Raw genomic sequence first — 24159 nt, forward strand, 5'->3', positions numbered from 1 at the left:
GCACGTGTGTGACATTGCCCCGGCGAAGGGCCGCACCTAGGTTTGCAGCATTGTCGCACACGGCCTTCCCTGGTTTCAGGTCCAGTGGAGACAACCATTCATGAAATTGGTTCTCCAGAGCTGACCACAACTCCTCAGCTGTGTGACTCACATTTCCCAGACATTTCAATGTAAAAACCGCCTGATGACGTTGAGCCCTACTGCCAGCATAGTAAGGAGGTGTGCAGGATCCCTTCTGCGCAGTTAGAAAGCTTGTGGCATGACCAGACAGGCTTTGGGTGCAGGTGGAAGACCGAGAGGAGGTTGAGGAGGCAGAAGCAGTGGAGGAAAAATGACATAAAGAGGATTGACGCACAACTCGTGGGGACGGCAAGACTTGGACAGCAGCCCCTTGTCCTGCTGTCACCATAGTTACCCAGTGCCCAGTCAGCGACATGTAACGCCCCTGTCCATGCCTACTCGTCCAAGTGTCTGTGGTGAAATGCACCCTGTCACACACAGAGTTTCTCAAAGAAGCCGTGATGTTGTGTGCGACATGCTGGTGGAGCGCAGGCACACCTTTCTTTGAGAAGTAGTGCCGACTGGGCATCTGGTACTGGGGCACTGCGACGGACATAAGGTCTCGAAAATCCTCTGTGTCCACCAGGCGGAAAGGCAGCATTTCTGTAGCCAAGAGCTTGCAGATGGTGAAATTCAACCTCTTAGCTTTCTCATGGCTAGGAGGAAATGGTCTTTTACTTGTCCACATCTGAGGGACCGAGGGCTGGCTATTGTGCTTAGACGGGGTTGATAAGGGTGTCCCCGGCAAACTGCCGGTCTGTGAGGAAGATGCAGGCGGACATGTTAGGTTGCCTTGATCCAAAGGTGGTGCTATCGATGTCGGACAGCGCTCAAGACCAGCTGGTGTTACCACCTCCAAAGAAAATGATGACCTGCCAATCACGCTGGCTGTTGCGGGTAAAGAGGTGGCAGGTCTGCGCCCCAAAACAGGTGTGACTGCTGTCCCCCCAGTCACAGAGGATGAAGAGGCCGCGGATGCACAAGATATGGCAGACGGTGGTTGGCCCGGCCGGCTAGACCGCATTGTAGCACACTGAGATTCCCACTGCAACTTATGCTTCATGTCCATGTGCCGGTTCATGCATGAAGTACTCAAACTATGTATTTTTTGGCCTCTACTTAGCTTTTGCTGACAAATGTTACAGATAACACGAGTTGGGTCATCTTTATCGATCTGAAAAAATGCCCAGGCTATGCAAGGCTTAGCACCCATGCGACCTGAAGAGCCACCACGACTTGTGGTGAGAGGCAGAGTTGTGTTTGAGGATGCAGTTGTTGACATGCTTCCAGTACTACGTCTCTGTCCAGGAAGGCGCAACCTGACCTCGTCGTCACTAGCATCTTCCTCCACCTCCTCTGCTGACCTCATCTCTTGGCTGACTGTGGGTTGACAGTAAGTGGGATCTCCAACCTCATCATCATCACCCTGTGCGTTATCACACCCGTCGTCCTCAGAGCCAACCTGTTCCTGCCCTGACAAAAAACTAAAGTTGTCGCTCCAATCAGGTATTTGAGTCTTATCATCGTCTTCCTCATTGTCTCCACCAACAGGAGTTACAGTTTGGGAATGAGGGTCTACATTATGGTCAGAACCTTCTGCGTCTGGTCCTGGATCCGACTCATAAAGATTCTGGGCATCAGTGCAGATCATTTCCTCGTCTGGATTCACAGAAGCGCTGGAGTCGACCTCTGATTCCCAGGCTATAGTATGAGTAAACAGCTCTGCAGACTCAACCATCTGTTCTACCTCATACTCAGACGGGCAGCTGGAGATTTGGGAGCTGTGAGGAAGCAAGTGCGATTTGGGTGACACCTTTGAGGACTGGAGTATTTGTGATGTTGAAGTTGATGTGGAGGAGAGCCCACTTAAAGGAGCACTTGATATCCGTTGAAGCACCTGCTGTTTTTGTGCCTCATCTGGAATTTGTAGCGATTGGCGTGGCCGTAAGAAAGGGATCTTATCACATTGTCCGCTAAAAGAAGTAGACATTTTAGTTTGGCTGGAAGATGGTCTTTCTTCTGCACCAACCCCACGGACACAACCTTTTTTCCCCTTCCCAACACGCCTATTCCCCTTTCCACCAGCAGCAGGCCTTTTTCCACTCATTTTGGTGGTTAACTAATTCACAACTCTGGAGTTGTTTGCACAAAAAAACTGTTATGTTCTGCTACCAAAGCTAAGGAAAGAGAGGAGATCTGTCCCTACTATAAGACTCAACTGAATCCCTACGATGTAACAGGGAACCTGATCCTGCGATCAGACCTGCTAAAGTCCTAATCTAGTCTGTACGGAGACCTATAGATTTGGGGAGGGAATCCCTACAAGTACTAAGGACTGGGAGGAATATGGGACACCTCCTAACAGAAATAGTAGCAGACAGACGAACAAACAAAATAGATAGAACATAGAGGTCCGTAGACCAAGCAAACTAACAGAGTTAGATACAGAGCACAGGCTAGCTAGAAAGTAGATATACAATGAAGTCCAGCAAAGCCAGAAGGGCGGAGCAGGATTAAATAGGCCAACAAGGTCATGTGACCAGCAAAGGAAAAAAAACCTAACAGCAAGGTTCTAACAGTACCCCCCCTTCTAAGAGGATCCTCCGGATCCCCTAGGACCAGGCTTATCAGGAAATCTCCTGTGAAACGCTCTGATAAGTCTGGACGCGGAAACATCATCTGACCTCACCCAAGAGTTATCCTCGGGTCCGAAACCTTTCCAGGCCACAAGATACTGCAAACTACCTCTATACCGTCTAGAGTCAAGGATGCGAGAAATTTCATATTCCCCGTCCTCCACCACCGGAGGAACAGAGGCAGAGGCGTCACCATCCGACACAACAGCTTTTTTTAACAGAGAGACATGAAAGACCGGATTAATTCTCCAGGAGGTAGGAACCTCCAACCTAACAGCAGATTGGTTGACAACCTGAAGCACCTTAAAGGGCCCTACAAACTTGGGACCCAATTTCTTAGAAGGAATCCTCAACCGCAGATTCCTAGAGGACAACCAAACCATGTCACCAACAGCGAACAAAACCTCCTGTCGTTTCCTATCAAAGTAGTCTTTAGATTTTCTGTTGGCCTCCTGAAGATTACCACGCACATCCGTCCAAACTCTTTCCAAATCACCGGAAAAATTCTCCTCCTCAGGCACGGCAGATCCCAACTTGGAGAACGACCCAAACGACGGATGTCTCCCAGAACAACAAAAAAAAGGCGAACAACCAGCAGAAGAAGATGTATGATTGTTCAGAGCAAATTCGGCAAGTGGCAGAAACTCAGACCACCCCTCTTGATTGTCTGCCACAAAACAACGCAAGAACTGCTCAACATCCTGGTTTTTCCTTTCTGTCTGGCCATTAGATTCAGGATGATATCCGGACGAAAACGACAAATGAATTCCCAACCTGTCACAAAAGGCACGCCAAAAACGAGCCACGAACTGAGGACCCCTATCAGAAACAATGTCAGTAGGAACGCCATGAAGTCTGACAATTTCCTTGACAAAGGCCTTAGCGAGAGTTTTAGCGCAGGGCAGTTTGACGAAGGGAACCAAGTGACACATCTTGCTAAAACGGTCCACGACCACCCAGATGACAGTAAAACCCTCAGAGGGGGGAAGGTCAGTTATAAAGTCCATAGCCAAATGTGTCCAAGGAGCACTGGGGACCTCCAAAGGACAAAGCAACCCCGCAGCAGGAGTATGTGAGGACTTAGATCTAGCACATATAGTACATTGGCGCACCCACTTAATGACTTCCTTCTGCCATCCAGGCCACCAAAAACTACGACCCACCAGTCTCTTGTTCTCAGAGATTCCGGGATGACCTGCCAACCGAGATTCGTGACACTCAACAAACAAATCTCTCCTAAAGGTCCCAGGCACAAACAACCTCCCATGAGGAGTGTTAGATGGGGCATTCTCCTGAGCTTTAAGAATCTCATCTTCCAAAACGGAGTCTAAAGCAGCTATCACAACACCTTCTTGTAAAATGTTTTCCTCTTTCTCAGCACCGACTATGGGAGAAAAACTGCGAGACAAGGCATCCGCCTTAACATTCTTAGTACCAGGGATGTAAGTAACGGAGAAATTAAACCGCGAGAAAAACAGTGCCCACCTAGCCTGACGGGCATTCAGGCGCTTGGCAGCGTCAAGATATATCAGATTTTTATGATCCGTAAGAACCTGAACGGGAAATTCCGCACCTTCCAAGAAGTGGCGCCAGTGTTCAAATGCGAGTTTAATAGCCAATAATTCCCGATTACCAATATCGTAATTCAATTCAGTCTCCGAAAATTTTTTTGAAAAAAAGGCACAGGGATGTAATCCATCCCCGTTATCCTGAGACAATACTGCGCCAACCCCCACAGAGGAAGCATCAACCTCAACCAAAAACGGCCTAGTAACATCAGGCTGCATAAGGATGGGAGCAGAGGTGAACCTCTCCTTGAGATACACAAAAGCTTCAATGGCCTCAGAAGACCACTGAACCGCATCAGCACCTTTCCTGGTGAGATCAGTCAGAGGTTTGACAATACTAGAAAAATTTTTTATGAATTTTCTATAGTAATTGGCGAAACCCAAAAACCTCTGTATCGATTTCAAACCAATAGGCCTAGGCCATTCCTGCACAGCCTGAACCTTAACCGGATCCATCTCAAAACCTTTGCTGGAGATAATGTAGCCCAAAAAACTAATTCTCTGTACAGCGAACTCACATTTCTCCAGCTTAGCAAAAAGCGAATTGTCCATTAATAACTGTAATACCTCACGCACGCTCCGCCAATGAGACTCCAGATCTGGCGAATAAATCAAAATGTCATCCAAATACACAACCACATTTTTACCGATCAAAGGTCTAAGGATGTCATTAATCAGATTCTGAAAAAATGCAGGAGCATTAGTAAGACCAAAAGGCATAACCAGATTCTCAAAATGACCCACAGGAGTGTTAAAAGCAGTCTTCCATTCACCCGTATAGCTAATTGCATAGCCTGTTGCAAATCCTCAGGTGTAGGATAAGCAATTAGCAGGTCTTTAACCTTTTCACTGAGCCCAGCAAGAAATAGACTTTTCAGAGCAGAATCGTTCCACCCTGTTTGAGTGGACCAACGACGAAAATGTGTACAATATTTTTCCATATTACCTGATCCTTGTTTTAAACGTCTCAACTCAGTCTCAGCTGATGCGACACGGTCAGGATCATCATATAATAGTCCCAAAGCAGAAAAAAAACTATCCACTGATCTGAAGCATGAATCACTAGGTTGCAAAGAAAAGGCCCACTCCTGAGGCTCTTTGCGCAAAAGTGACATTATGAACCCTACGCGCTGGGATTCATCCCCAGAGGACTTGGGTCTCAAACGAAAATACAATAAGCAAGCATTTTTAAATGAAAAAAATTCTCGATGTTCACCAAAAAATAAATCCGGCAAACATACCTTAGGCTCCAAGAAATGTGCTCCAGGACAGTTACTCACGTGCTGACGGAGCTCGGCCACTTCCAGAGAGAGTCCCTGCAGGTGTTTAGCCAAATCCTGAACCGACACCATGATGGAACAAAAAAAAATCTTTCCTTAGAGAATTTACAGGCTGGACTTACTGTTATGTTCTGCTACCAAAGCTAAGGAAAGAGAGGAGATCTGTCCCTACTATAAGACTCAGCTGAATCCCTACGATGTAACAGGGAACCTGATCCTGCGATCAGACCTGCTAAAGTCCTAATCTAGTCTGTACGGAGACCTATAGATTTGGGGAGGGAATCCCTACAAGTACTAAGGACTGGGAGGAATATGGGACACCTCCTAACAGAAATAGTAGCAGACAGACGAACAAACAAAATAGATAGAACATAGAGGTCCGTAGACCAAGCAAACTAACAGAGTTAGATACAGAGCACAGGCTAGCTAGAAAGTAGATATACAATGAAGTCCAGCAAAGCCAGAAGGGCGGAGCAGGATTAAATAGGCCAACAAGGTCATGTGACCAGCAAAGGAAAAAAAACCTAACAGCAAGGTTCTAACAAAAACAATGGATGGTAACCGAGCAGAGCTGAGTGGCCAAACTGTGGTATTAGGCCAAAACTATTGGCTGGGTTAGATGCAGAAAAAAATTATTTTTAATTTGCAACCTGATGGAGGTCAGTATAGATGGACTAATAGACCAAGTCCCACACACTGCTAGAAGCCCAAATATTTTTTCAGAGCTAGATGCAGAAAAAAATTATTTTTAATTTGCAACCTGATGGAGGTCAGTATAGATGGACTAATAGACCAAGTCCCACACACCGCTAGAAGCCCAAATATTTTTTCAGAGCTAGATGCAGAAAAAAATTATATTCAATTTGCAACCTGCTGGACGTCAGTATAGAAGGACTAATAGAACAAGTCCCACACACTGCTAGAAGCCCAAATATTTTTTCAGAGCTAAATGAAGAAAAAAATTATTTTTAATTTGCAACCTGATGGAGGTCAGTATAGAAGGACTAATAGACCAAGTCCCACACACTGCTAGAAGCCCAAATATTTTTTCAGAGCTAGATGCAGAAAAAAATTATTTTTAATTTGCAACCTGATGGAGGTCAGTATAGATGGACTAATAGACCAAGTCCCACACACCGCTAGAAGCCCAAATATTTTTTCAGAGCTAGATGCAGAAATTTTTTTTATTCAATTTGCAACCTGATGGAGGTCAGTATAGATGGACTAATAGACCAAGTCCCACACACTGCTAGAAGCCCAAATATTTTTTCAGAGCTAGATGCAGAAAAAAATTATTTTTAATTTGCAACCTGATGGAGGTCAGTATAGATGGACTAATAGACCAAGTCCCACACACTGCTAGAAGCCCAAATATTTTTTCAGAGCTAGATGCAGAAAAAAATTATTTTTAATTTGCAACCTGATGGAGGTCAGTATAGATGGACTAATAGACCAAGTCCCACACACCGCTAGAAGCCCAAATATTTTTTCAGAGCTAGATGCAGAAAAAAATTATTTTCAATTTGCAACCTGCTGGACGTCAGTATAGAAGGACTAATAGAACAAGTCCCACACACTGCTAGAAGCCCAAATATTTTTTCAGAGCTAAATGAAGAAAAAAATTATTTTTAATTTGCAACCTGATGGAGGTCAGTATAGATGGACTAATAGACCAAGTCCCACACACTGCTAGAAGCCCAAATATTTTTTCAGAGCTAGATGCAGAAAAAAATTATTTTTAATTTGCAACCTGATGGAGGTCAGTATAGATGGACTAATAGACCAAGTCCCACACACTGCTAGAAGCCCAAATATTTTTTCAGAGCTAGATGCAGAAAAAAATTATTTTTAATTTGCAACCTGATGGAGGTCAGTATAGATGGACTAATAGACCAAGTCCCACACACTGCTAGAAGCCCAAATATTTTTTCAGAGCTAGATGCAGAAAAAAATTATTTTTAATTTGCAACCTGATGGAGGTCAGTATAGATGGACTAATAGACCAAGTCCCACACACTGCTAGAAGCCCAAATATTTTTTCAGAGCTAGATGCAGAAAAAAATTATTTTTAATTTGCAACCTGATGGAGGTCAGTATAGATGGACTAATAGACCAAGTCCCACACACCGCTAGAAGCCCAAATATTTTTTCAGAGCTAGATGCAGAAAATTTTTTTATTCAATTTGCAACCTGATGGAGGTCAGTATAGATGGACTAATAGACCAAGTCCCACACACTGCTAGAAGCCCAAATATTTTTTCAGAGCTAGATGCAGAAAAAAATTATTTTTAATTTGCAACCTGATGGAGGTCAGTATAGATGGACTAATAGACCAAGTCCCACACACTGCTAGAAGCCCAAATATTTTTTCAGAGCTAGATGCAGAAAAAAATTATTTTTAATTTGCAACCTGATGGAGGTCAGTATAGATGGACTAATAGACCAAGTCCCACACACCGCTAGAAGCCCAAATATTTTTTCAGAGCTAGATGCAGAAAATTTTTTTATTCAATTTGCAACCTGATGGAGGTCAGTATAGATGGACTAATAGACCAAGTCCCACACACTGCTAGAAGCCCAAATATTTTTTCAGAGCTAGATGCAGAAAAAAATTATTTTTAATTTGCAACCTGATGGAGGTCAGTATAGATGGACTAATAGACCAAGTCCCACACACTGCTAGAAGCCCAAATATTTTTTCAGAGCTAGATGCAGAAAAAAATTATTTTTAATTTGCAACCTGATGGAGGTCAGTATAGATGGACTAATAGACCAAGTCCCACACACCGCTAGAAGCCCAAATATTTTTTCAGAGCTAGATGCAGAAATTTTTTTTATTCAATTTGCAACCTGATGGAGGTCAGTATAGATGGACTAATAGACCAAGTCCCACACACTGCTAGAAGCCCAAATATTTTTTCAGAGCTAGATGCAGAAAAAAATTATTTTTAATTTGCAACCTGATGGAGGTCAGTATAGATGGACTAATAGACCAAGTCCCACACACTGCTAGAAGCCCAAATATTTTTTCAGAGCTAGATGCAGAAAAAAATTATTTTTAATTTGCAACCTGATGGAGGTCAGTATAGATGGACTAATAGACCAAGTCCCACACACTGCTAGAAGCCCAAATATTTTTTCAGAGCTAGATGCAGAAAAAAATTATATTCAGTTTGCAACCTGATGGAGGTCAGTATAGATGGACTAATAGAATGATGCTATGCCCAAAAGATTTTACTTCACTAGGTGCAGTAAAAAAATTGGTATTCTATACACAGGTGGTATATCTTGCAACACAGATAGGCTACTCCACTGACTAACACACTCTGCAATAGGCCAAAAAGGATTAGCTTTGCTAGATTCAGCCAAATGCTGTGAAAAAAACTTGCACAGCACTGGCACAGACCTGCCTGGCAAAAACTGATAGGAACTGATGTAACCTAGTCCTGAAAAGGACTCCAATTACAATTAGTCTTTACTCCCACAATCTATCTATTTAAGAGCACAGACCTGCCTGATAAAAGTCGTAGGAAATGCTGTAACCTAGTCCTTAAAAGGACTGCAATCACAACTATTCCCTACTCCCAAGCTATCTGTATATTTGTGCGAAAATTGGCTTGAAATTAACAAGGTATAGCGCACACAGCAACAGCGGTGCCGTCTAACACGCAGCTGCAGCAGTGAGAAAATGGTGGCGACGGGGAAAATGGCTTGGTCTTATAGGGCAAGGACATGTGACATACACTGCCAATCACACATGCCCTTGCTTGTGTGAAAAAAAGCACTTCGCTCCGTGTGTGCGCTGCTGATAGGCTGACAGATTGCACCTCCCCACTGCAAATGCGGGAAAGAGAAAAAAAATGGAGATCTTCATTGTTCCTGCAGAGATCCATCCCCTGCCCCTCCCCCCACCCCGCTGTACACTCAAACTGCGTATTAACATTAATTTTCATCATTACTGAGAAAAAATCCAGTTATGATTTTGGTGCACGAACAGTTATCGAACATAACCTCGAACAGCCGAATTTTTCTCAAAATGTTCGTGTTCGCCGACCGGCTCGAACACCGCCCAAAACAGCTCGAATTTGAGATTGGCGAACAGTTCGAGTAGAACAACGCTCATCTCTACTCCTTACTGCCACAGTAGAAGCAGCTCCCCTCGGCACGGCGTGACTCTTGACGGGTTTTGACCATCTTGATCTGGTCGAGCTGCATGGGCTCTGGCGAGTGCGCCCGGGGAGTTACAGACTAAGAGTCGGGTCCTTGGAAAGTGGGAGCAAGGTGGGGAAACCTCCTTACACGGGTGACCTCTTTGGTACGCTCCTGGAACCGGATGTCAATCCGGGTGGCAAGTGTTACTAAGTCATCCAAGGAGGTAGGAATGTCCCGACCGGCGAGTTCATCTTTAATCCGGCCGGATAGGCCTTCCCAGAAGACGGACACTAGGGCCTAATTATCCCAGGCAAGCTCGGAAGCAAGGGTACGGAACCGTATGGCATGTTGGCCCACGGTGAGACTCCCCTGGCGGAGGCGTAGCAGAGAGGAGGCGGATGAGGTCTTTCGTCCTGGTTCGTCGAAGATTTTCCGGAAAGCCGTGAGAAAGGCTGGCAGGTTGGACACCAGGGGGTCTCCTCTCTCCCATAGGGGATTTAGCCAAGCTAGTGCCTCCCCAGTGAGATGGGACATGATGAAGGCCACTTTGGCCCGGTCGAAGGTGAATTGGTGTGCCAAAAAATCGAAGTGCAGGGTGCACTGGTTAATGAATCCTCGTGCCAGACCGGGGTCTCCACCAAAATGAGGCGGGGCGGATAGGCGGGGACCGGGAAGGGATGCCATGGTATTAATGGGCAGCGACGCTGCCGGGGTAGGAGTCGTGTGACTGGAAGCAGGTCCCGATGAAGCAGTCAGTGTGTCCAGGCGGGAGTTAACATTACGCAGGTGGCTCAGGATGGACTCCTGTTGGGACCTCTGACGGGATAGTTCATGGCATAGGTCCGAGAGCGAGGGAGCTTGGGTGCCACCGGGTTCCATGGCCCAGCAAACTGTTACGGGTCCGGGTGGTGGAACCTCTGTGCCAAGGTGCAAGGAGGGACCCAGAGGGGCGTGACTAAGTATCCACCCGAACCGACCCTGGTCGTACGGCAGCTAACGACAATGTGACCAGGTAGGATCAGGGCTGAGGGACCAGGTGCTACTCTGGGGACGACCTTGTAAGAGAGCAGGTGGCTCCCACGGGTCAGATGGCTGGGACTGACCGGTAAGGCGGATGGACATGGCAAGCAGGCGGAAGTCTCTGGTAGCCGACAGGTGGTCACAGATCGAGAAAGCAGGGCAAGTAGCAGTCTCTAGGTTTACCAGGAAGGTGGTCACAGCAAGTGACGGCAGGGTCTCCAGGCAGGCTGGCAGGAAACAGGCAGGTGCTCCCAGGTGAGCGGGCAGACAGATGAGGCGGGTAACTGACAGGTAACTGGTGGGCGCTCCCAGGTGAGCGGGCTGACGGACACAGCAGGTAATAGGCAGGTAACTGGTGGATGTTCCCAGGTGAGTGGGCTGACGGACACAGCAGGTAACAGGCAAGTAACTGGTGGACGCTCCCAGGTGAGCGGTCTGACAGACAGGGCAGGCGGATGCTCCCAGGTGAGTGGACAGATAGCCAAGGCAGGTAACAGGCAGGTAACAGGTGAGCGCACCAGGTGAGCAGGCTGGAAGGCTCAGCAGGTAACGGGCAGATAACAGGCTGGCAGGCAGGACGAGAAGTCAGGCTAGCAGCGGGACCTGAGGGCTGAAGCACAGATCAGACACAGTGCAAACGACTTTGCTCGGACACCTCCATTTTGGAGAAGGTGCCTTAAATGTGGGAAGTCCTCTGGCCATTGGCCGGGGACTCTTTAGGAAGAGCACTCTTCTGGAAGAAGAACGCGCGCCGGCCACAGCAGGGAACGGAGCGCAGGGAGAAGCCGCGCCAGGAGCCGGGGGGCGAGAGAGACGGCGTCCCTGTCTGACATGGGGCAGGGACACTGCTGCGCCGACAGAGACAGGAGCGCTGGAGGGGCCCACGTGAGGAGCGCGGAGGTGAGAGGGACAGCATCTCTGCCTAGCAGAGGGCAGGGACGCCGATGCTACAAAACCGCTCAGGAAGCAAAACAAAAAATACAGCCTTTTCTGGCACAAAGTGGAAACACAAAGCAAAAAATGTCCATATAGCGTTGCGGGTTCACTCGCTCAGGTTAGTGTCCAGTCCTTAGGTCCTAACACAGACCAACTCTCTGGAGATCCACACATCTCCAGACACAGACTCTGACTGAGGCATTTGGTCTCCATTTTATTTACACAAAACCACGCCCTGGGGGTTGGGATTTGTGAGCAGTCATTCTCACTCATCTCTTATGACTGCTCTTAAAAACCGGCCCTGATACGCTCTATTAACCCTCTCAGCATTAAACGTGCTGGAGCTTGCTATCCCGGTTTTACATCACCAAAGCTACCAACCTCGGTGACACATATCTCCCCTCAAGGACCTGACCAGCGGCCATCTTACACATGAAATACATCTGAACACCATTTTAGACCTTTTTAGATTAAAACAGTGAATATTCACTGTTAAATTGGTTTTCTAAGTATAATAAAAAGCTGCACTTGGGAAGTAAAATAGGTTAAAAAAAAGGAAATGTATGCTATTTTTCACTTTTACCCTGCATTTCCAGTGTTGTGTCTCCAATCCTCCACGTTGCTCCTCCGTGTATCTTGTTTGCGGCTGTCATGCCCTAAATGACCTCTGCAGTCAATCCATGGTTCAATGGTCTAGTGCCACAAACCACAGAGACCAATGATTGACTAGCAGTAGTCATACAGTGGGGAAAAAAAGTATTTAGTCAGCCACCAATTGTGCAAGTACTCCCACTATAACTAATAGTGATGAACGAGCATGCTCGCTACTGCTTGGTGCTCACCCGAGCATTTCACTGCTCGAGATGCTTGGCGCTCGCCGAGTATTTCCGGGGTTGCTTGGCGGGAGCTCGGGTCCCCTCCCTGCATGTTTGGCGCTCTTTAGAGCGCCAATCAACATGCAGGGATTGCCTGCCACTCACAGTAAAAATGCAGCCATGGTGGCTGTGGCATTACAGTGATTGGCTGGCCGCACAGCGTCATCAGGTCGATATCAGACCTGGCGCCGCCATGCTCGTCATAGTAACTCCGGAATAAGGCAGAGTAGGGAGAGGTGCTGCTGCGTCAGGGAGAGATTTGCTTGTGTATTAGGTAGTGTAGGGAGAAAAACCGTACATTACACATATCCATCTTAACAAACAGTCCTTTTGAGGACTAATTAATTCATCTGCAGAGATATCAGGCAGCCAGTGTATATAGGCAGGCAGGCAGGGTATATAGCAGACTGCAGTGCATAAAGCACAAGAGGCTCCATTCCAATTCTGCCTTCTGCTGCTGTTAGATATTTCTATACAAAGGCCCAGGTCTCAGGGGCCAGGAATAATTTTTTTTTGGATCTTAATCCTCATTATTTTCTTAAAAAGCAATCGAGAGAACACAGTTTTTCTGCGCCTTTGCTTGTTGGCACTGCAGAATACAGCCAGGTCCATTCCATATTACAGCGCTAGAAAACCAGCTATTCAAAACTGTGTTTTTTCCGTCAAACAGATCACATATACGTTGTCAGAAAATACTGCCATTTCTGGCCTCCATTAAAAATTTCCTTTAGAGTGTCAGTGAAGCAATTTACACCAATTTGCTGTTCAAACTACTTACCTACTGGCCAGGTATTTAAAACTCTGTTTTCTCCGTCACACGGATCACATATACTTTGTCAGAAAATACTGCCATTTCTGGCCTCCATTAAAAATTTCTTTCAGTGAGTCAGTGAAGCAATTCACCCCAGTTTGCTGTTGAAACTACTTACCTACAAGCCAGGTATTTAAAACTCTGTTTTCTCCATCACACGGATCACATATACGTTGTCAGAAAATACTGCCATTTCTGGCCTCCATTAAAAATTTGTTTCAGTGTGTCAGTGAAGCAATTCACATCAGTTTGCTGTTCAAACTACTTACCTACAGGCCTGGTATTTAAAACTCTGTTTTCTCTGTCACACGGATCACATATAAGTTTGCTCCAAACTCAATCATTTGTAGTGAGCGTGGAAGATACTGTCCTCCATATAAAATGGGCAAGGCATGTGGCAAGGGACGGGGAACTGGACATGATTGGGATGGTGCATGCAGATGACTCGCCCCCTGGGCCGTGGGGTACCCGGAACCGGCTTCAGTGCAATGTTGGGGGTAGTAGTGGCAACCCGATCCCGTGACTCAGGGTGGTCAGACCAAATGCTGTGGCAGTCTATTTGTAGGGTTTTGAATGTCTGACTACGCCACCCGTGGATTGCGGTCAGGGATGACCGCCGCTGCAAGGCAGACCTCTGAGGCTGATGTTGGTATGCAGCACAGGGATAGGATAACTCCCCACGGGAAGAGTGTAGCCTCAGGGCAGTGTAATAGGATGCTGGGGGTGATGGTGCAGGCCGCAATAATAAGGGTTCAGAGTCTGCTTCAAACAGTCCAGGGTCTTTATTGTAGTTAGTACTAATGACCCAACAGGAGTACAGGGTAGGAATGGGCCTGGGTGTCTGAGAGCATTCGGGCGAGCCCCACTGGTCAGGGTGAGTGGGTAGGCCTACTATTCTCTCTCTGCCCTTGCTGACTATCCCCCTTTTCGTGGTGTGATAGCCCACGTCCCTGAGCTGGCCGTGTACTTCGCCTGTATGGCTTGCGACTCGGGCCTTAGGTACCTGTTACTTCTCCATGCTGTACTGGTCCCCCTGTGTGGCGGAGCCTCCAGGCTTCTTAGGCCAAGAACCTGAAATCCCTTGCGGGTTGGTTTTCTGCTACAGGGCTTGCAACCCTGACAGCCTCGGACCCCAGTGTCCGGTTGCGTAGTTCTCTCTCAGCCAGGACCGGCTCTCGTTGCCTCTGTCCCTGGCTTGCTGTTCCTCCTCTGCCTCCCGGACTCCTCAGCTGCTGCTGACCTGTCCCTTTCCTCTGGGAACCCTTATGGATGCTTCAGAAGTGGGTCCTGGTCTCTCTAACCCTGCCCTCAGTTTCAGCTTTTATAGGGGCAGCCTGCTCCCCTACTGGCCTGGGACAGGAGGTGCTGCATGCTAATGGTTCCTGACCAGGGAACCTCCCTCCTGCTCTCAGACACAGCCTTTAATTTTTGTGGCATCCAGGCCTGGGGTTACACACAGAGGCTGAGGACAAGGCCGTGGGCAAGCTGAAATTGTGCCACAACAAACACCCACATCTTCTCGTGGCGGCTCTGAGGCGAGGCGAGCTCACACACATACCATGCCTGGCCATGTGCTTAACCTCGTGATTCAGTGGTTTCTCAAATCCTACACGGAGCTGCCGGATCAGCTTGTTGAAGTATGCCACCTGTGTGCCCATTTTAGAAAGTCAGCTACAGCTACTGCCGCCCTTGCCATGTTTCAGCAGCGTTTGCAGCTTCCGGCTCACAGACTGGTGTGTGATGTCCCCACGCGTTGGAACTCTACACTGCAGATGTTTGGAAGGATTTGTGAGCAGAAGAGGGCAGTTGTTGAGTACCAGCATCAATAAGGCCATCGATATTCAGTTCAGACTCCACACATAAGACCTCAGGAGTGGACATGGATGTCAGACATATCTACCATCCTCCAAAACTTTGAGAACTTCACCAAGATTGTGAGCGGCGATGATACCATATTTAGCGTCACCTTTTTTAGCGTCAGCTTCTCTGTCTTCTGAAACACTCTCTGCTCACAATCAAAGAGGATGCATTGCAGGCAGAGCACGATGAAATGGAGCACGGAACCATACAGGGTGATTACACACAGCCCAGCCTCATCTCATCCCAACGTGGATTGGGTGACAATGAGGAAGAGGAGGAGGAGGAAGGACAGGAGCTAGATTCATGCACTATAGACAATACTACCTGCACAGCTGTCATACCGTTGTTCAGCGTGAATGGCTAGAGGACAGAGAGGAGGAGGAGGAGAGCATGGTCAGTCATCCTCTTGGTGAGGACATGGAAGTCTTGCCTGTTAGTAGTCTGGCACGCATGGCTGAGTTTATGTTATGCTGCGTTTCCCATGACCCTCGCATTCTCAAAATTTTGGGTGACAGTCATTACTGGTTGGTGACACTTCTAGATCCAAGCTACAGGGAGAATTTTATATCTCTTATTCCTGAGGCGGACAGGTCTACAAAAATGGAGCTGTACCAGAAGGCCCTTGTTGTTGAACTATTAAAGAAATTCCCATCTGAAAACGCTGAGGGCACACTTCATTGGACAACCAAGGAGTACAGGCAAGAGAGACACAACTTCAATTCAGCAGAGACAGGGAGGGATTTCTCAGACCCTCCCATCGCACAGTCCCTGAGGCACGGGGTACTCTCACAAGGAGTGCAAAGTTTTGGAAGATGCTGAGGGAGTACCTTGCCGACCGTACCAACGTCCTCCGTGATTCTTCTGTGCCTTATAGTTATTGGGTATCCAAGCTGGATACGTGGAATGAACTAGCTCTCTATGCCTTGGAGGTCCTGGTCTGCCCTGCTGCCAGCATTTTATCAGAGTGGGTTTTTAGTGCCGCTGGTGGAATTAAAACTGATAAGCGCATCTGCCTGTCAACTGAAAATGCTGACAGGCTGACTCTTATAAAAATGAACAAGGGCTGGATTGGGCCAGACTTCTCAACACCACCGAATGATAGCAGCGTAACATAAACTCAAATCCAGTGTCTTTCTTAGGGAGGTGTATTCCCATGCACCTTTTCACACCCACACATGGGTATACGCTTCCTGATTTTGGCTATTTGCTCTTGTCCTCTTCCTTCTCCTCATCCTCAAGCACTATATCACCAGGGTGACCGTGGTCCGTGATGCAACACCCACATAATTTTTTTAAAGGGTGTTTATGATGGGCATAAAAAAAATTTTTATACAGTTTTTTTATATGTTCATGTATACCCCCCCAGGGGTAAATGTTTGTCAGCCCATACACTTATTGCATGTGCATTACAAGTATAGGAAGCCCGCTCATTTCTAATGTGAACATTTTTTTATGAGGCCCTCCTCCACGTCTTATCCAAGGGGAATTGAAGTGCCTCCAAATTTTTGGCAGCCCTTGCATTCACTGCATAGGCCAACACTATAGGAGACTCTCTCCTTTCTAATGGGAATTTGTCGTTACTGTGGGCCTTCTCTATGTCTCTTTAAATTGTTAGTGGGGTTTTTCCTAAATTTGGTCAGCCGTTGGTCTCACTGCATACCCTATAACTGTATAGCAGACCCTGTCCTTTCTAATGGGAACATGTTGTACTTGTTACTGTGTGCGTTCTCTATGTCTCTTTAAATTATTAGGGTTTTTCCTAAATTTGGTCAGCCGTTGTACTCACTGCATACCCTATAACTGTATAGCAGACCCTCTCCTTTCTAATGGGAACATGTCATACTTGTTACTGTGGCCCTGCTCTGTGTGTCTTTAATTTCTTAGTGGGGTTTTTCCTAAATTTGGTCAGCCGTTAGACTCACTGCATATCCTATAACTGTATAGCAGACTCTCCTTTCTAATGAGAATTTGTCATTACTGTGGCCCTGCCCTATGTGTCTTTAATTTCTTAGTGGGGTTTTTCCTAAATTTGGTCAGCCGTTGAACTCACTGCATACCCTATAACTGTATAGCAGACTGTCTCCTTTCTAATGGGAACATGTTGTACTCGTTACTGTGGCCCTGCTCTATGTGTCTTTCAGAGTCCCCCCATCAATAAAACAGGATGTGTCTGATGATGTGTCACACACCACATTGCCAGATAAGGTTGTAAAATGTTAAAATGACATTTCCCGGTGAATGCATTTGCCTTAAAAAGTAACGTAAAAAAAAAAACAGTAGGATCTTTCTTTAGTATAAAAACAGAGTCGTCAATGTAACCTCAATGTAATCACATTGTTCAGCTCCTGCACCTCCTCCTTCATCTCCGAATTGACCACATCAGTCACAAGCAGAAAGCATTGCAGCACTGCCTTGGCCAAGTGGCAACAGGCTGTGCTGAAGATAACATGCTTAATGCTTTGGTAACAAACCGCCCAGCGCTGCAGAGTTGTTGAAAGCTGTAACACAGCAGCTTGATCTGTGGCTCTCACAGCTGAACATACAGTCAGACATGGTCATGTGTTACAATGGGCGGAACCTGGTGACGGAGAAATGACAGCCGGAGTAGATACGGTTTCCCTCTATGCCAGTCCTTTCATCGAGCTAAAGAATATAGCTGTGGTAAAATACAACTCCCACTGAGAAGCTGTTTCAGATTGAAAAACATTGGGCCCACCAGAGGATTTGATTCTGAGGGCTAACCTTTCTCCACCACTCAAGAGCCCCATAGCAGCTGCAAATTTAGCGCTCTCATGAACTCTCCTGATGTAGCAGCCAGGGCACACCAGAGGATTCTCTGGTGGGACCGTCCAAACCTGCCGAGAAGCAGTACTGGCTAAGAAAAGTGTGTGGGAAGGTTCCCGTACACTCTATGGCTGCTTTTTTACTGAGGTGGAAACCCACGCAAACACGGTCAGAACATACAAAATCCTTGCAGATGTTGTCCTTGCTGGGATATGAACCCAGGATCCCAGCGATACAAGGCTTCAGTGATAACCACTGATCCAATGTGCTGCCGTTCACCCTCTGATATCTAACAGGCTGGAGAAACTTGCACCTACTGCCACTCTATCGTCAGCTCCTTTGTGAGAAACTAATGTATTTGGGCAGCCACTCAGTCTACCAAATAAAATTCCTTAGAAGGAAATTGGGGAAGGCTTCGTTACTGGTACTGGGGGGCAGTGCTAATACCATGGCGTCGTACCATAGTTTACTGGAAATATTCCAGGCTGGTAGGAGGCAAGCATATTCCCACAGAAAAGTACCAGCAGTAATGTTCAGGGACCGACACTTGTAGAAGGCGGAGACAACACCGGGAGAAATAGTGGCGGCTGGGGACCGAGTATGGACACGAGGCATGAGGTTGTGAAAAGCTTCCGCCTACACGAGCCTAAAAGGCCACATTTCAAGTGAAAGCAGCTGTAGAGGACTTCCTGGGAGAAATGACAGCTGGGTAGATATGGTTTCCCAAGTCCTTTCACCAAGCTAAAGAATATGGCTGTGGTGAAATACAACTCAGCAAAAAAAGCTGTGGACTGGCTCCATACCGTCCCTGGCCACATTCACCTGTCCACGTGTTTGTGGTTAGGCGGTCCTTCCCAGTAAGTGCACTGAGGAGGGCACGGGTAATGTTGTGGGACCCGTGCTTGTGGAAGGCGGAGATGACAACAGGAGAAACAGTTGGGGACCGAGTATGGATACCCAGCCGCCGCCAGCATGAGGTTATGAAAAGCTTCCGCCTCCACAAGCCTAAAAGGCCACATTTCAAGTGCAAGCAGCTGTCAAAAATTTGGCAGTATAGTATTGCAGCCTGTGGGTGGTTGGCTGGCTGGCTGCATACTTGCGCTTGCATTTCAAGGAATGGGGTAGTGACAACTGAACGCTGCACTTGGACAAGGACGTGGACGGTGATTATTGCAAGTCTGCAACGATAGGTGCATGGCGGGAGGCATCTTCGCATGCGCCAAGGATCACATATGATGGGCACACTTTTAGGCAGTGACCTGGGAGTCAGAGATGCTTCAAGAGGTCTTCCCCATGCTGTTCCCATGTCTTTTCAGCACTGTATGCATGTGTCTGATGATGTGTCACACACCACATGGCCAGATAAGGTTGTAAAATGTTAAAATGACATTTCCTGCTGAATGCATTTGTCTTGGTTGAAAGCAATGCAAAAGTGCAAAAACGCATCAAAAACGCTAAGTGTGAACATAGCCCAAGGTGTGGAGGAGTATTTTTGTTTTTGGTTATTTATTTTGCCTTATATACAAGTCATTACCCTGGAAAGGATGTTCCTTAACATATTTCCCAGGAAAATCCATTTTGTTTTTGTTTTTGTATGTTTTATTGTGAGTCCGTAAAAGTGGCGTAATACTCTGACAACGTTGTTAACAGCAGTGATCTGGGATTCAGAGATGCTTCCAGGGGTCTTCCCCATGCTGTTCCCATGTCATTTGAGCACTGTTCCCATCGATTTGGGCAATTTTTAGTCCCTCTGCAAACCGCCAGGGGAAACCGCCTGACAAATGCTCGAGTTTCCCATAGACTTACATTGGGCTCCTTGCTCGAGTCGAGCACCCGAGTATTCTAATTTGCTCGACCCGAGCAACGAGTACCCGAGCATTTTAGTGCTCGCTCATCACTAATAACTAAGTATTGAGATGAACTTTTGTAATTGACCAAATACTTATTTTGCACCAAAATTTGAAAAAAAATTCTTTCCAAATCAGACAATGTGATTTTCAGGATTTGTTTTCTCATTTTGTCTCTCATAGTTGAGGTCTACCTATGATGTCAATTACAGGCCTTTCTCATCTTTATAAGTGGGAGAACTTGCACAATTGATGGCTGACTAAATACTTTTTTTCCCCACTGTATGGGGTATTCTTGATGCAGTCAGGGTAAACAGAAGACTAATAAGGGAGGATCAATGATGGTGTGTTAGAATGCGAGGAGGAAAGATGAAATCCTCAGAAAACATGTTCAAACACAATTGAGATATTTTTTTTAAGTTATAGATAGAACCTAATATTTTGTTTTTGATCAAGCACAATATCATACAGCATGTGTCATGTATATGTTACAGTACATAATTTAAACTTAATGTAAAATACAACAGCCAGTGCATAATTTATTGAATGGGGTTTTCCGCTAATAATTTGTATAGTAAAATTGGTCGCAGAGTGGTATAAAAATAAAAAATACATAAATATTCTTTTTGTGAAATCCTCCTCCTCAGCGCTGCCACTGTCCCCAACCAGTCTCCTCTCACTTATTAGCTACAGTCTTAATATTAAAGGGGTTGTCCGGTCTAAATTGACAAGTCTGCAGTCACTGTATGTGACTGCAGACTTGTGAATCCTCACATTGCGTGCACTGCATGCTGTGAGGATTCTCCGGTGTCAGTGCCGGGAATTCAAGTGTATTGAGCGAGGTCAGAAACAGTCTATTCGGATTCTGGCTGGGAATATGCATATCTCATACTCACAGTAACATGACAGCTGTTCCCAGTGCTGACACGGGAAAATCCTCACAGTGCGCAATGCATGCTTGTGAGGATTCACAAGTCTGCAGTCACATAGAGTGACTACAGGCTTATCGTTTTAGACCAGACAACTCCTTTAAGTTTGAGTAGGAAGAAAATGTCTCTACTCTGGTTTGGATAGAATTTTAAGCTGCAGCGGACACATGAAATATACCTTTCAGAAGAAGAAGGAAGGATACCAGCAGGAGACACAGGCAGTGGTAGGGAGGTACAGCGAGGGTTCAGAAAGTATGTTATTTTTGGTTTTAAGACCATTCAAGGACCATTTTTAATACAATAATATTTACTAGACAACCCCTTTATTTGTGATTAACTGATAACTTCATCAAAAGGTTTTGGGAAGAACCATGGTATTCATTTATTTGTCACAAACTACAACTATAAGTATGTCCTAACAAGTGCATAGATTACATGATGGAAGTTGTAGCTTTGCAATAGCTTAACCTCTTGGCACCACATCCGGTTTTGGCTACTATGACAAACCCTTTTCTTAACTTTTTCTATTGCATTGTTCCGGAAGTCCTAACTTTTTTTATTTTTCCGTTGACTTAGCCATATGAGGGCTTGTTTTTTTTCTAATGAGTTGTGTTGTGTGTTGTGTCTGAGGCATTCCATTAGGATCCATATAACTCAACCAACTTTTATTAACTCTTTATGTGAAGGAATATAAACAAGACAGCAATTTTGCCTCTGTATTTTTGCATTTTAAATTTTACTCTATTCGCTGTTGTACAATAATAAAAATGTAACTTTATTCCATGGGTTAGTATGATATGGCAATTAGAGATGAGCGTTGTTCTACTCGAACTGTTCGCCAATCTCAAATTCGAGCTGTTTTGGGCGGTGTTCGAGCCGTTCGGCGAACACGAACAATTTGAGAAAAATTCGGCTGTTCGAGGTTATGTTCGATAAATGTTCGTGCACCAAAATCATAACTGGATTTTTTCTCAGTAATGATGAAAATTAATGTTAATACGCAGTTTGAGTGTACAGCGGGGTGGGGGGAGGGGCAAGGGATGGATCTCTGCAGGAACAATGAAGATCTCCATTTTTTTTTCTCTTTCCCGCATTTACAGTGGGGAGGTGCAATCTGTCAGCCTATCAGCAGCGCACACACGGAGCGAAGTGCTTTTTTTCACACAAGCAAGGGCATGTGTCATTGGCAGTGTATGTCACATGTCCTTGCCCTATAAGACCAAGCCATTTTCCCCGTCGCCACCATTTTCTCACTGCTGCAGCTGCACGTTAGACGGCACCGCTGTTGCTGTGTGCGCTATACCTTGTTAATTTCAAGCCAATTTTCGCACAAATCTACAGATAGCTTGGGAGTAGGGAATAGTTGTGATTGCAGTCCTTTTAAGGACTAGGTTACAGCATTTCCTACGACTTTTATCAGGCAGGTCTGTGCTCTTAAATAGATAGATTGTGGGAGTAAAGACTAATTGTAATTGGAGTACTTTTCAGGACTAGGTTACATCAGTTCCTATCAGTTTTTGCCAGGCAGGTCTGTGCCAGTGCTGTGCAAGTTTTTTTCACAGCATTTGGCTGAATCTAGCAAAGCTAATCCTTTTTGGCCTATTGCAGAGTGTGTTAGTCAGTGGAGTAGCCTATCTGTGTTGCAAGATATACCACCTGTGTATAGAATACCAATTTTTTTACTGCACCTAGTGAAGTAAAATCTTTTGGGCATAGCATCATTCTATTAGTCCATCTATACTGACCTCCATCAGGTTGCAAACTGAATATATTTTTTTCTGCATCTACCTCTGAAAAAATATTGGGCTTCTAGCTGTGTGTGGGACTTGTTCTATTAATCCATCTATACAGACCTCCATCAGGTTGCAAACTGAATATATTTTTTTCTGCATCTACCTCTGAAAAAATATTGGGCTTCTAGCTGTGTGTGGGACTTGTTGTATTAGTCCATCTATACTGACCTCCATCAGGTTGCAAACTGAATATATTTTTTTCTGCATCTACCTCTGAAAAAATATTGGGCTTCTAGCTGTGTGTGGGACTTGTTCTATTAATCCATCTATACAGACCTCCATCATGTTGCAAACTGAATATATTTTTTTCTGCATATACCTCTGAAAAAATATTTGGCCTTCTAGCAGTGTGTGGGACTTTCTCTATTAGTCCATCTATACTGACCTCCATCAGGTTGCAAATTAAAAATAATTTTTATCTGCATCTAGCTCTGAAAAAATATTTGGCCTTCTAGCAGTGTGTGGGACTTTCTCTATTAGTCCATCTATACTGACCTCCATCAGGTTGCAAATTAAAAATAATTTTTATCTGCATCTAGCTCTGAAAAAATATTTGGCCTTCTAGCAGTGTGTGGGACTTTCTCTATTAGTCCATCTATACTGACCTCCATCAGGTTGCAAATTGAATAAAAAAATTTTCTGCATCTAACCCAGCCAATAGTTTTGGCCTAATACCACAGTTTGGCCACTCAGCTCTGCTCGGTTCCCATCCATTGTTTTTTTGTGCAAACAACTCCAGAGTTGTTAATTAGTTAACCACCAAAATGAGTGGAAAAAGGCCTGCTGCTGGTGGAAAGGGGAATAGGCGTGTTGGGAAGGGGAAAAAAGGTTGTGTCCGTGGGGTAGGTGTTAAAGCAACAGTAACATCTGCAGAAGAAAGACCATCTTCCAGCCAAACTAAAATGTCTACTTCTTTTAGCGGACAATGTGATAAGATCCCTTTCTTACGGCCACGCCAATCGCTACAAATTCCAGATGAGGCACAAAAACAGCAGGTGCTTCAACGGATATCAAGTGCTCCTTTAAGTGGGCTCTCCTCCACATCAACTTCAACATCACAAATACTCCAGTCCTCAAAGGTGTCACCCCAATCGCACTTGCTTCCTCACAGCTCCCAAATCTCCAGCTGCCCGTCTGAGTATGAGGTAGAACAGATGGTTGAGTCTGCAGAGCTGTTTACTCATACTATAGCCTGGGAATCAGAGGTCGACTCCAGCGTTTCTGTGAATCCAGATGAGGAAATGATCTGCACTGATGCCCAGAATCTTTATGAGTCGGATCCAGGACCAGACGCAGAAGGTTCTGACCATAATGTAGACCCTCATTCCCAAACTGTAACTCCTGTTGGTGGAGACAATGAGGAAGACGATGATAAGACTCAAATACCTGATTGGAGCGATAACTTTAGTTTTTTGTCAGGGCAGGAACAGGTTGGCTCTGAGGACGACGGGTGTGATAACGCACAGGGTGATGATGATGAGGTTGGAGAACCCACTTACTGTCAACCCACAGTCAGCCAAGAGATGAGGTCAGCAGAGGAGGTGGAGGAAGATGCTAGTGACGACGAGGTCAGGTTGCGCCTTCCTGGACAGAGACGTAGTACTGGAA

Source organism: Phyllobates terribilis, unplaced genomic scaffold, assembly GCF_046119375.1.
Source record: "Phyllobates terribilis strain yellow unplaced genomic scaffold, ASM4611937v1 Scaffold_5__5_contigs__length_657084704, whole genome shotgun sequence".
NCBI lineage: Eukaryota > Metazoa > Chordata > Amphibia > Anura > Dendrobatidae > Phyllobates > Phyllobates terribilis.